The sequence below is a fragment of the Callospermophilus lateralis genome, chromosome 8 (assembly GCF_048772815.1).
Source record: "Callospermophilus lateralis isolate mCalLat2 chromosome 8, mCalLat2.hap1, whole genome shotgun sequence".
In the NCBI taxonomy this organism is placed as follows: Eukaryota; Metazoa; Chordata; class Mammalia; order Rodentia; family Sciuridae; genus Callospermophilus; species Callospermophilus lateralis.
Window position 1 is genome coordinate 70,040,459 of NC_135312.1, and position 15,080 is coordinate 70,055,538.

General features: G+C 38.5%; 1 pseudogene; it reads left to right on the forward strand.

Moving 5' to 3' along the window:
* Window positions 1–2,364: 2,364 nt before the first annotated feature.
* Window positions 2,365–13,457, forward strand: LOC143405713 (protein FAM107B-like; annotated as a pseudogene).
* Window positions 13,458–15,080: the final 1,623 nt, after the last annotated feature.

The following is a 15,080-nucleotide window of genomic DNA, read 5'->3' on the forward strand; positions in this document are numbered from 1 at the left end:
GCCTAGCATGTGAGGTACTGAGTTCAATCCTCAGCACCACATAAAAAATAAATAAAATAAAGGCATGCTGTCCATCTACAACTATAAAATTATATATATATATATATTTTTTAATGTGTTTAGACTGGTTATAGTACACCTGTTAACTGTGGGCATTGCTATAGGATAAATGGCTTTTAAATGGAATTCAAATACGAATGCTTCCAGGGAGAATTAGATTTTTAATATTTAAGTAAACATGAAAATTACCATAATCTCTGTTATGATTTTTAAATCTCATCGGAATAGCTTTCCAATTTTATCTGTTTGACTTAGAAATATGCAAGGATAGAGCCAAAGTAATATGATGGGGAAATTGCTGCAGTGTGTGTTTATGAGCCCAGTTGTGAAAGTGATCAGCAGATGGCTGTTTACCTGGGAAGCAACCAAAACGAAATACTTGGGGTAGGCTAGAGCTGGGTCCAGAATAAACTTTGAAAGGGAAGGGGGGAAAAAAGCAAAGACTCAAAATACATCTGTTAGGATGGGATTTCTTGGTCCTTGGGGCTGGCCAAGGTTAGTAATGACTTTCATTTGCAGAACTTAAAAGCAGAATTCTTATTGGGTGGCAATTTTAGGTATGGTGTTAGTATTTGCTAAAATGCAATTCTGTTATTATTCAACTGCCTACAATCTCTCAGGGACTTCCATTCACCTTACCACAGCATGAAAGGCCTTTTTTTCTTGCTACACTCCAACACCCTCGCTGGAGCCATTAGAACCATTAGTCATGGAATGGAGCACCTTGATAGTGTGATAAACCTTTTTGTGCTTTTTAGCAGCTTCTTAGGGTTGTAGCATGAATGCACCTGGGATCCATTGAGTTTACCAGCCAGAAAGTCTATGGGCATTTCAACTGAACTTGTGTTTTTGAAGAATCCAAGGCCTAGAGAGAAATAGTTTTGTATTCAAGGTTACTGAGACCTCTTAATAAAACATTTGAAAGTGTTGGTGTCATAGTTTGGCTAGTAATAGCTTCTACTTACTGATTGCTCACCTATTTGTCAGGAATAATATATAGAGAGTACCCACATGTATGTTTCAATCAATTCTTGCAATGATATTCATTGTAAAATGGGGAATTGAGGTTCAAAGAAGGTAAGCTGTGTCTAAGATTTCAAATCAGTTTTATTTCTCCTTCATTGTGCAGATTCTAGTTTTCTTTCATTGACTTGATATTTTTTGAAAAGTTACTTTGGGGATCAGAGTGACTTGGCCAGTAGAGTATGACAAGAAAATTTTTGTACTTATTTCTAAGTGATGTTTCATGTAGTAATACCACCTTGCAAAGTGCTTTCACTTCCAGACTTCTGGATTACTTGATGCTCTGTGCAGGACCCTGTGTCTGGCCTACCAGCCCTTTCAGCACTGTACTTAGTTAATATCCCAGGCAGCTCAGGGGCTCCCTCGACTGGTAGTTAACCCATGACTTTGTTATTTTATTGAAGTAACACACTGGACAAATACAATAATTAAAAAAGAAGAGGAAGAAGGAGAAGGAGGAGGAGGAGGAGGAGGAGGAGGAGGAGGAGGAGGAGGAGGAGGAGGAGGGGGAGGAGGAGGAGGAGGAGGAGAAGGAAAAGGAGAAGAAGGAGGAGGAGAAGAAGAAGAAGAAGAAGAAGAAGAAGAAGAAGAAGAAGAAGAAGAAGAAGAAGAAGAAGAAGAAGAAGAAAGGTGTAACCACAGTGGTCTTTGTGGTGAAAGGGATTGTAAGATTTATGTTCTAACCCTGAATCAAAAGATGGTAATCAATGAGTACCAGGAAAAGAGAACAAAGAAAACTCCATTGTTGTTAGAGGCTCGATAGTTTAATTGCTGGAAGAGCTGACATTTATCTGGATTTGAAAAGACAGAGAGATTTGGCTTTGTGGAGATTCAGGAATGGAGCAGAAAGAGGGTGATCATGCATGCTGGAGGGAACAGAGCTTACAGAGGCATGATGAGAGAGTGAGGGAAAGGGAATCAGAGGAAACTAAATCTAAAAAGTGAAGTTTAAAAAAAATCCGTCTGTTCATCACCGACACTGCAGCCATCCTGGGCTGAACCTCTTCTGGAGGGTTGTGCTAGCAGCACCCTGATTCTTACCCTGCCTTGCCTCAGTCTATTCCAAACCCAACCACTGTAGCAGTGACCTTCTGATGCAGTCTTCTGTTGATTTGGTCTCATGGAGATTATCTGTGGGTTAGAGCTGAGAAATAGGTCCTTTTATGGAACCTTGTAGCCATCTTTGTCTACTGATTAACTAGAATGAAATTGCCGTTGACTCTTTAGATCACTGACTGCGTAAAGGTGTGCGTGGTGCAGTTGAGGTTTAAGGCAAGGAGCATGGTGACTGTGGACTGCATATTGGTCAGGCTGGCTATGATGGGTTCCCTGACTCACCATGAACAAAGTTTGTAATTCTCTACTTGGTTAAGTTTGCAGGCATTCTAGGGTAGTCTCTAAGGAATGTTTGGGGTAATTTGTCACATATTCCTTATCCTTCAGCAATTTTGAGTCTTGATATATAGTGATATAAATATTTAAACAAATGATGTAGCTACCGTTCTTATTTAATTGACTTCCTCTTTGGATTCTTACTTGTTTATTTTGAAATTGTTGCTATAAAAATATAAAACATTACAGTTTGGAGGAGAGACAGGTTTTAAGATGAGAGGACATTGATTTTAGTTTTAGCTTTATGCTGCTGGCAATATAAGTGGGCACAGGATTTAAATTTTATTTCCCCATTTTTTTGTCTGTTAAGTAAATGTTATAGTTCTTTTATTTGTAAGGTCATTGTCAAAATCAAATGTGGTTTTGTACCTGCATGAGCTGTATCCAATGATCTCTGTAATTGCTGGCTGCCACTTTGTATAGTTTCTAGTTAGATGTGTTAAGAGTCCAGTAGTGTATGGGGACACTACAAGGATTTGTGGAGACGTCGTTGGTGTCTTCAAAACTCAGGCCCTGCTTTGATTTTTTAGTGGCTGCTGCTGCCTGTGCTTTTTTATTTTAGCTGCAAACATGTCTTTGCTCTCTTCTAGTGTCTCCCACACTCACATGTGCTGGAGGCCAAGGATGTACAATCTGCCTCCCCTTGTTCACCCTGCTCCCATCTTTTTTCTGTCACACCCTTCTTAGCTGTGTGCTTGTGGGCCACCTCAATGGCACTGACTTGCATTTAGGAGCTCATCCGTGGAGGAGCACCTTTTTAGTACAGATTTCATTTAGTTTAACATTTATTCAGTGCCTTGTAGTAGGCATTTTGTTGGCCCGGGTATCTAAAATTCTGGGGAAGAAATTTTTCTTGCCCTGGCAGAGAAGGACAAAAATATGTGGTTAACCTGTGTCAGAATGAATTTTGTGACAGAAATACACATACGCTGCTGTTGGTACTAGTGGGGAAGGTGGCAGTGTTGGGTGTGAGCTGTTTGAATATGCCTCCTCCTGCCACACCTTTCTCTATTCTCTAATCATTCTTCTCTCTAGGGGAGTGGAACTAGCCAGGCTGTAAGTAATTGTGTGCCATGGACTTTGTAGAGAAGGTCACCATCAGCTAGTCTGTGTAAAGAGGTCTGGTATCTGATTTTTCAGTTTGGAAGTTGAAGTCACCACACCCGAACAGGAGACCATAAATTACATTGTAATTATCATGAAATACTGGCCAGGATTGTTTTGCAGGCAGGGGAGCAGTTATGGAATCCATACCACAAGTTGAGTCTCGGTGTCCACAGTGACCTGATGCCAGCCTTGGCCCCTATCTGCAGCCTGTTGCTCAGCCAATCATGTTCACCTCACCCCAGCCCCCACTAGGGATTTTGTGTCTCAAAATATGGGACTGGTATTCATAGGGCACCCACTAGGTGTCATGCACCACCTTAGGGAGCTGCAGGGAGGGTAGGAAAGAGGGGTCCAAATGCCCTATTCCCCAGGAACTCCTCTTACTGAGAAGAATACATATACTTGAGTAATGGAATAGACAACTCCAGAGAGACCAAGAATCAGGATGAGAGGAGGCTGAGGCCTGAAAGGTTAAGGGACTCTCTCCAGGCACTTTAGCAAGTTGTTTCTTCTGTGAAACCCCAGTGACTGCATTCCCCTTCCTGCCCCAAAAGGCTCTTGCTGCAAGGTCTCCTCCCTCCTCCCTGCTGTCTGCCTTCCTCTGGTCCAGCCCTGGGGATAGAGCAGTGGAATGAAAACAGGTCACCCTTACCCTCAGGAACTCATGGTCTGTACATTCAGTCATAAATAAGTAAATTTGGTAGCATAGCTCACTTGGGGAAGTGCTGGGGTTGGACTCTGGCTTTCAGCAGGGCTCTCAGGAATTCAGACCCCTCTGAGCAGGTGCCACTGGAAGACAGAACTGAAAGGATCTGGGCTGGAAGAAGCCCACATGGCACAAGTGAAGAGAGGAGGAGAAGTGACCAGGAGCATCATAGGTTAAATTAGACTGCTCTGCAAGTTTCTGACCTTAATGCAGAGTCAGGATTTGTGAGTTTCCAGTGCAGATTCATTTGCTGAGACTGAAGGGACCTGGTGCCCAATGCTTGTTGCAAGATTGCTATTGTGACATGGTAGCAGGAAGCATCCTGTGTAACCACAGCACAAATATGAAAGGCAGTGACTAGAATCAAGACACCACACTCCTCTGCCCCATAGTCTCAGGCATCACAGAAGAAAACCAATCTGTTCCTCACTCCTGTGTTCCCCAGTTACCTTCAAAACACTTGGGATGATTTGCTGGTGATGTCCCTGATGTGGACCTGGGAGGGTAACATGTCTAGTGTGCTGGACTGGGCACAGCCAGGTTTCTGCTTTGAGAGAGAAGTCTTGGCAGAAAAGCCTGCAAGTAAGTCTTCTTTTTCTCTTTCAGATAGCCTTCTTGAGAATACCAGCCCCAAGGACTCATATCTCATCCCAAGAAACATCATGGCTGAGCCAGACTACATGGAAGATGACAATCCGTAACTCATTAGGCCCCAGAAATTGTTCAATCCTGTCAAAACATCCCGGAACCATAAAGGTCTTCACAGAGAACTCCTTATGAATCTAAAAAGCTACCATAGTTTCTGGAGCATGGCTTCTTTACAGGGATTTTAAGATAACCAGATTTATCAATGATTGTTTTTACAGAGACTTTGAAGAGTTTTTATTTCTTGACAATTCTCAAGGCTTCCCTTCTCTGACCTTCAAGCCAGGTCATCCCTCCCTGAAGTGAAGCCCCTGCTGCAGCTCAGTTCTTGTTCCTTCTAAAATGCACACACATTCTTTAATTTGGGTGCAAAGGGCTGGGGCAAAGATATAAGAGAGGGAACCAAGTAAAAGAGAAATATGTTATTTCTTAAATTTGAAATCTCTGAATTTCCCCCTTGCTTTGGGGGAAGTATTAGAATTAAATGTAAATCCTGCCTGCACTAACAATTGGTAAGTGGCAGGGAGAAGTCTCTAGAGCCTTATTAGAGTGAATAGATTAGAGTGTTTCTTCCTTATGTTCTTGTTTGTTTGTTCTTACGTTGTATTTTAAACAATTATCAATATTTTTATTAACTTTTTAGAAGGGAGCAGAATATATACAAATTTGTATTTTTACTATGTTTATCTCTACAGACTGCCTTAAATTCTATTTTTATTTCCATCCCTTTTGTGTCATCCTGAGAAACTTAAAAAAAATAAATTTAAATTACATTATATTTTTAAATTTTAAATTAAAAAAAAAAAAGCAAAACACAAGGGTTTGGAGCATTTTCATGACAGTTCTTCCGAGTTCACTCCTGGCTACCAGAACTAATGACTCCTGTTCCCGGATGTCTGTCTAGACATCTTTCTCCTCCTGGATTATGGGATTGTGACTCTCTCATTTTTGTCTCCGCCATGTGCTATGGAGCTATCAGATTAAAGTTTATTTAATTGAACACAATCTTGATCATTTTTAGTAAGTGCTTACCTTCTGCCTGTTTTTGCTGCACAATCAAAATGGAAAATATGGATTTAGTACTCTCATGCCCAGAGCAACACATGACTATATACATTTCTAAATAAACCACAGAATTTGGAAGCAGGCCTGCCTGGGAAATTTTGTCTCTATTTTATTGGAAGATCATCAGGTTAGTGGGCTTCAAAACAGAGTAGCATTTGTCACCTACTGGTTTTCTGACCTGAAGATAGAGCTTAGTTGAACTCTTAAGAAATATTGTAGCTCAAATTATTTTGTTTTATTTTCATTGCAAGTCTATAGAAAGGCTCCAAGTCAGAATAAAGGAAAAGTAAACCTAATTTTGTAAAATATATCTTCTCTGGATTAGAGGCTGCAAATTACTCTCTAAAAATATACTTAGTGGGGCTGGGGTTGTGGCTCAGTGGTAGAGTGCTTGCCTAGCATGTGTGAGGCCCTGGTTCAATTCTCAGCAGCACAAAAAGGAATAAAATAAAAGCTATAAAAATATATAATTAGTAGCGTGATACACATCACTGCAGAACATATGGATTTAAGCAGTTGAGTCTTTCTAATTTAAGCAATTAAGTCTTTCTTTCTGTCTGCTTTTGACCCATTCTTCCTTTCCCTGTTTACATAGCTGACTCTTTAGCAGTCCCAGTGCAACTAATTTGGAAGAATGATGACTTTTGCTGAAGCACTGAGGTGTAGCGAGGACATTTGAGATCAGAGGTCATGAATCCTGAGTGTTCACCATTTAACTTGATGTACCTTATGATCTTGACCAAGAAACCCCTCTTGATATCTTTTTTTTTCCACCTATAAAGTGGGGAATAATAATAAATTTCTTTAAAAATTAAATAGTTGTATGTATTAATAGTTGTATGTATTACAATACCTATTAAAATACACGGCATATAAATGGTCAGCTAATCCCATCCATCTTCTCCCCATCTGGCATGCTGGAAAATTCCTATTTCTTTTTCCCCTTTTCTTTGAAAGATTCCAATCTGATGGAATGTATTTAAGAAAAAAAGGGCATATTTCAAAGTCAAAAAAGATGAATATATCTTGTCAATTGTTGAAGATATAAACAGATTTTTTTAAGGCAAAATCTTTGTTTAGTAGAGTCTTTTTAAGAAACATAGTCAGTTTTAGGGTGAAAACTTCTCAGTCTCAGAAGAAAACTTTCCTTTTATTTTTCTTCCATATCATGAACCCTTTGGAGACTGTGGAGTTTTTATTTCTATTTTAGTACCAAATAATAGGAAGCATCATATCCTTAATTACTACCAGGCTTGATTACTGGTTTGTACTATTGCCGCAGCCCGGCTGCAGCAGAATATCCGGGGGGTGACGAATGACTTGTGTACGTTGATACAGCAGGAGTAGGAGCCTTTTATTGTAGGATCTGAGCAATATTTATACATTTTACACAGCTTATCTAATTAGCATAAAATAGATACAGCAGTCAACCAATAAGGAATCTCCACACTTAATGGCTCGCTTTTGTTACTTCACAAACCACTCCCTCTGGCATTTTGCCAGGCACCATGCAGACTTGTTTACAGACTCTAACATTTCTCTGGCAAAATAACAGGTGCCAATCTGACTTGTTTACAGACCTTAACATACTATAATGAAAGCCTGTTTGCTTTTCTACAATTTATAAAGGGCCTTCCTTTATTTTATCTTACCCAGTGATCTTTCCAGTAAACCAGCACGTTACCTTGCTATTGTCCCACTTTGACACATTAGAGAGAATTGTATCTTGTTGAGGATTCTCTCAAGATCATGAATTGATTTTTAGAATAAAAAATGATAGAAATAAACATGGGATTTCGGACAGTTTCTAGAGATAAATATAGTAATTATATAAACTAGAGAAAGGATTGAGTAAATGAAAAAACCAGAGAATGAGATCAGCAAAAAACAAACTTTATGTGTAGCATTGACCTTTGCTCGCATAACTACAAATTTTGCTCAAAGCTCTGCAGCAGTTAGTTTAATTTTTTTAAATTTACTTTTAGAGATTATAAAATAAAAACAGTTACTGCTTAGGAGAATAAGTATTCAGAGATCTTCTAGCTCTGAACCTGTGCTTCACTAATTTATCATCTTTTTAGATTTGGCTCAGTTTCCAGTAGCAGTCTTTAAATTTCCATCTGGTCACAGTCTGCTTCTAGGTCTGATGGTTATGACCTTTTGTCAGGTTTTTGGGTTCCATAGGGCCTTTATCAGTAGTACAAAAAGGCAATTTTCAGAAAGCATTATAAAGCATTATATTTTTAGTAGTTGAAATGTCAGTATTGGAAACATCTTTTGAAAAAATAAGAATCGCACAATGGAATATTATTCAGTGTTAAAAGAGAATAAAATTATGGCATTTGCAGGTAAATGGATGGAGTTGGAGAATATAATGCTAAGTGAAATAAGCCATTCCCAAAAAAACCAAATGCCAAATGTTTTATCTGATATAAGGAGGCTGATTCATAATGGGGATTGAGGGGGGAGCATGGGAGGAAAAGATGAACTATAATTATGGAAAAGGGGAGGGAGAGGCAGAGAGGGGATGTGGGAGTAGGAAAGGCAGTGGAATGAGATGGACTTCATTTCCCTAAGTACGTGTATAAAGACATAAATGATGTGACTCTACATTGTTTACAACCAGAAACATGAAAAATTGTGCTCTGTATGTGTAATATGAATTGAATTTCATTCTGCTGTCATAAAAAATTAGACTAATTTTTAAGAAAAGAAAAAAAAATAAGATGATTTCTAACACATTAAGGGATTCAATTTTCTATAAAGAGTAATTTTTGGACAAATATACCAGTTAAGTTGAGCATGTCCCTAATGGTTCTTTGTTTTATACATTTCTAAGTGAGTGGTTTTTAGCTCCCTGAGTTTTCAGCTGAACTTTAGAAATATTTTAGCAGACAAATAGTTTCTCAATGAATACTTTGGTGCTGTACAGCATGGAAAAAGATAGGGGAGGTTGTAGCAATAACAGAGAAAAGTATTTATACTTGAATCCATGCAAGTGAAAATGGCTAAGCCAAGAATGTAGATGAGGCAGGCCAAACCAGACAATTCCAAGATTCACAATCACACTGAAATCCAAATGCAGCCATCCCTTTCACCAAAAAACAAAAACCTAATAGACCAGAAGCAGTTTGGCTTGGGGGGTCAGGCACGTGTGTTCTCTGATAGTTTGCTCCCCAGCTTCCTGCTCTTGCTGGTGATGTGTTCCTATTGAGGAGTTGACTTCATTCATAGCTTGCAAGCATGCTTGGGGTTGAGATGAAGATGCAGCACCTATGGGCTTTTCCAGTTTGCCTCTGAATATTTAGTGTGTTTTGTTGATGTGAAGAAGAGTGAGGAAGAGAACCCTGTGTTTGTTCAGGTGTGTCTGGGGGCACACAGACCAAACTGTTAGTAACAGTTATCTCTGGGTAGGAATGGGAAGGGCTTTATGAGAGCAGGCACTACCTTATATATTTCTCAGGGACACCAGTGTGTAGAATACAGTGCAGATGGTCCTCCCGTGATTTGTTTAATGGGGCAAGTTTGGGGTGTGCTTTTACTTTTTTTTTTTTTAATGGATCTGGATAAACTGCCTGACTTTTTTTGGCAAAGACTCAAACTGCACCTATTGAGTTCACAATTTTTAAACTAGGTTTGGCCCACTGAGATAGTCACAGCTAGCTCCATGACCAGGAAGCAGACTTGAGAATTCCTTGATCTTGGTTAGTATGAAGCCACTAGCTCTTGACTCCCTGTCAGTCATGAAGGGATTGAAAATACTTGTTATGTATATGTCAGAATTGATTGAAGAGAATCAAGTGTTCTTATGCAAGGGGTAATAATGTTATTAACAAAATTTGGAGGTGCTCTTTTCTGCACCTCCATAGTCTCTGCATTCTGATCCACTTAGAGAAACACACAGGCAGTGCTTAATATCTCCCCTTTGGCACAGAATGTTAAGTGACCCACTATGATAAAATATTAACTGAAGGTCTATGACTACTTCTTGAGTGTTACAAGTGCAGAATTTTTATCAGATGAGCACCACTTTCCTGAATTATCTGTTACTAAATATTTTATCTTATTGTCACCATCATATGCAATCTTTGAGCAGAAAATGAATACTATAGAATAGTTAAACCCATTTATAAGCTGCAATGGAAAATCAGCTTAAAGTGTCATATATCAAAGTTCTTTTAGTGAGTTTTGCAGAAGAATGTAACAATAATTTAAGTGAATTTTGCTGGTGGAATACAGCAAAAGAAAAATCTTTGAAATCTAAATTATTCAGATAACTAAATTCTTAATCCTGAAATTTAATTCTCTTAATTCTGTCTGTAGTGTCAAATCAAGACTTTTATTAGTCATGAAACTAAGAAGCTTCTTAGTATTTTTTCAGATTATTTTAAGAAAGGTTTTCCAGTGATTAATGACTCTTCTAACTGAACAGCAAGAGTGCTCAAAAGCAAACTTTAATGTGCCGATTAAAGATTTGATTTCTAGAATATTCTGTCTGTATTTTAATTCCTCTTTTCAGTTTTGGTAACTGTGAGGCAAAAGTATAATTAAATCAGAAACATGACCTGCTTTTTGTTTCTTTAGAAATTTGACCAAATTAATTTTTTAATTAAGAGTTCTGCTAATATTTGAAATTTGAGAAAGTAAGACATATATATTTTTTTGTCTTTTTGTCCTTATCATCAAAGACAGATCATACTGATCTTTACTTTGTAAACAACTACGTTGAAAATTTTTATTGAAATTTTTTAAAAAGGAAGTAGGAATGTTGCCAGAATTTTTTAAAAATTACTGAGAAAGTGTAATATTGAAGATTCGTTTATAGATGTGTTTGTGTGACTTTGACAGCAGCTAAGAAAAATATGCTCTTGATTTTCTTATAATCAGAACACTTATTCTGGCAACTTCTACTTGATTTGCCAGTTGTTCAACTGACTCCTAAGTAAGTTAATTGGAGTGGTTCAAAGAACAACTGCCTGGGCTGATGTCCCGTCCTCCAGATCAGCAGTGAGCAGCAGGGACAGGCAGTGGTGGGCAGGTGTAGTGCCTCTGTGAGTCCAGGCTGAGTCTGCAGTCGGCCCAGTGTGAATCCCTCTTGAGTCAGGTGTAAATACACCTGTGCAGCATGAGTGTGGAAACCAGCCATTATTGACCCTGTATGGTTTGACATCATCAGTGTGTTTTCTGTTCTATGGTTTATTTTGTTTTTATTTTAAATGCTCTTAATAAATTTTAAAATCAAGTTGATGTTGCTGATGAGCTAGTAGAGTCAGGCCAAAGTAAATAACTAGGGGAGACAAAAAGAAAGAGGTAGGTGGTCTTGTCTGGCATCCTGGAAAGCCTGGCTGGAGAAAATCCCAAGGAAATGGCAAAGTACATTATTATAGTCAGCTACTTCACCACTGTGACTAAAAGACACAGCCAGAACAAATATAGAGGAGGAAAGGTGTATTTAGGGGCTCACCATTTCAGAGGTCTCATCCCTAGTGGCTGGCTGCATTCCTCAGGGCACTAGGTGAGGCAGAACATCATGTCAGAAGAGTGTGACAAAGGGAAGAATCTCACATTATGATCAGCCAGCAGAGAGAGACTCCATTCACCAGATACAAAATATATACCCCAACACCATGCCCCCAATGTTGTACTTCCTCCAGCCATCCCCTCCCAGCCTTCAGCTCCCACTCAGTCAATCCCTGTCGGGGAATTAATTCACTGATTGAGTTAAAGAGCTCTCTCACAACTCAATCATTTCTTTTCTGAATATTCTTGCACTGTCTCACATGTGAGCTGTGGGGGACACCTCACATCCAAACCATAACAGACATAGAGACAAGATGACTCTAAGCTGACATCAAACATAGACAGGAGTCCTACTTAAGAAAGTGTCAATGGGTCTTTCCTTTGACTTGGCTCAAACATTTCAGATGGAGGGTTGCTAGTGAATAGCCTATTTTGGTTTTATTTCTCCCCATTTAAAGAAATGGCCACCTAATTTATCTCTCAGATGACTAGTTTCCTTGAAGCCTGAATTTCATGCATTATAAATAAACCATGTATCTGAGGTGGTCTAGGCACAAAGAATAGTAGACTGACAGGAGATGATTGATTGCTGTGCCTGGCCATGACCCTTGGAAATGATATAATCTTGGTCACAGAGACTGTTGTTTCTTTTTGGGATCTAAAAATGGAGAATAGGAAGAGGTTTCTTGGGTAGGAAAAAGTTTTGTGCTCACCTGTCCCTGGGTTTCATTAATGCATGAGGTCAGAGGCTATGCCTCGGGAATCCTTCCCCAGTGGAGACTCCTCGGGTCCTAGGCATTTACCTCTGTGGTTTGTCCATATCATACCCATTGCATGAGGGTACTTCCCCACCTATCCCCATCTCCATCACCCTGTTTTGTATAGTCTAATATCGTCAACATAGTAGGTGCTCAATACATTTTTATTGAATATGGATTTTACAAATTCTTTGGAAGATATTATTGTCCTTTTTTTGATGATGGTGAGTTTCTGAGCACCCCCATTAATTTAGCTTAGGAGTAGGTATCAGAGGTGTCTGATTCTTCAGACCTCTTTTCTGTGGCTGATACCTTCAATTACAATTTTATTCATGATGAACATTTCTCATATTCATTAATGCTCTTTTTTTGCAGGGGTCTTGCCCCTCAGAATAAACCAGAATTGCAGAAGGTGATCGAAAAGAGACAACGAGACCAAGTAATCAAACAGAAGGAAGATGAAACACAACAGAAGAAATCTGACCTGAAAATAGAACTTTTAAAACAGCAGCAGAAGTTGGAGCAGGTAAGAATGACTGAGGAAAAACATTTTTTTCTTATTTCTAAGAAATAAGGATGTTGGAGCAAGCAGAATCTCCCAGACATATCAGACATAAACATTGTTGCCTTGAAAGAAAAGAAAGAAAATGTCAGCAGATGGCGTATATTACACTCGAGGCAGATACAGGAATTCTATTGGAGACCTAAAAGAAATGCTCAAGGCAAAGGCAAATCAGAGAAATATCATTGAATAAACAGAGTACTGGAGTAATTTAATGCAGCTCAGCCTCACTTGGACTCCAGGGAAACTGCGTGTTCTTCTCGGGATTTTGTGTTCTTGGCTTTGACTTTTTCATTCCTGTCTTCTTTTGCTGTCGTTGGTAGTAACAAACAGTTGGGTGCTGCCTCTGCAGAATCAGTCATTCCTCACTCTCTCCCTCCCTTGCTTTCCTTCTTTCTTTCTATTGGGGGACGAAGAGAGAATTTCTTCCATTGGAATAAGAGGAGTGCGTTGAAAGTCTCTCAGTTTGTAAATAATTTTCCTGGTTTTGAATTTCATTTAGATTGAACTTGAGAAGCAGAAATTGCAAGAAGAGCAAGAAAATGCCCCAGAGTTTGTGAAGGTGAAACGCAATCTCAGGAGAACAGGCCAAGAGGTGGCCCAAGTCCAGGAGTCCTAGACAGAGACTGTTTGGAGACCTGGTGTGTCGTGCCATCACCAAAATAGCTGTGTCTAGGTGCTTCCTCTGAATTTTTCTCAGGGCCAGAGCCCCTGGAGAGAATTCCAGCCAGCCAAGAATTTTGACTATGACAAGGATTTTACAGTCTGGATGGATAAATTATCTATGAAAATTGTAGTTCCCATTCGCCAAGTGAAGGACATTGACCAGCAAATAAGTTGGAATAATGGACCTGTGTTCAGAGACTTAAAGCAAAAAAAAAAAAAAAAAAAAGGAAGAGGATACTGGAAAAAAATCTTGAGAGCTGCACTACTTGTTTTTTTTTTTTTCCAATCTGAGTTCAGTGGAGCAAATATTATTTTCTTTGAAGAGCTAAAGGAAATGTGTTCATATCTTCTTTTGGTTATCTATAAGATAATTTAGATAACATGGAAGTGCATTTAATCAGTTACATACAATATTTGCAAATTCTACTTTGAGAAATCAAAATTTTCTTGTTTAATTTATACTTTCACCAAAGTTAGAATTAACAGTGGAGAATGTTAATGTTGAACACAGCTATTACCATTGTTGGCACCAAAATTCAGAAATAGATTAAGAAGGTATAAAAACATGTAAAGATTCATGTTGGTCTGTCTTAATTCCTTTCAGTTCTATGCTTTGTGGAGGTATTCACTTCCAAGAAGGTATCTCATGTAAATTTATTTACTGCTTTGATAGCCAGCATGTTTTCAGTTCAGTTTTATTTTTAAATTTCTTGCTGAGATAGTTCTTTCAGGAAAAGAAAAAAAAATCTTCATTCCTTTGGAAAACAGAAATAGTCTGTATAGCCCAGCTTTGGTGTCAAAAGTAAAGAGTACAAAAATCTTAATTTCTCTTGAGCATAGTGCAGGGAAAGTTCCCATCAGGAGCTGGATGATGAGGCCTTCTTTAGGTATTTTAATGAGAAACAAGTATCAGTTGATCTCAAGGAGGCTTTTGGTTTGTACATTTTGAATATTAGTAGAATCCAAACTTTGAAAACTTTTTTATTAATGATTGTGTATTTCTTTACTCTTTTTTTTTCTTATGAAGGAAAACTTTTACCACTCTCTCAGTGTCATGCTGTTGGTAAGGATAATGTTGAAGACAACTGTATTGCATCTCTCAGGAGAAACTGAGGTGCAGGGGGAAGGGACTCAGTTTCCTTATGTTAACTAGCATGCTATTCAGAGACATACAAGTTGCAAATAATAGCAAATTCTCATGCAAATTTAATTTTATACTGCTGACATGGAAGGATTCTTGTGGATTTAGTATGTTCTTCGTAGAGATGATTCAGTCTTTCTACATCAGAGGATTTTATACTTCCTTTACAACTCATAGAAAGTTGGATTCAGAGATTTGGAATCCTTACCTAGCAAGTAGACATTAGCTTTCTGTGGGAGATGCTTTTAGTAATCAACAGGCACACATTCAGTCCCAATGTGAACCAACTAAGATTAAATAGATGATACTATACTGCTAGTTAGAGAAATATATTAGCTGTTTACACCTGAAATGGATTATTTGTCTCATCAGCAAACATTATTTAAATATGACATGCTGAGGTTGCTCTAAAATAGTTTGCTGTTGAAGATTAGA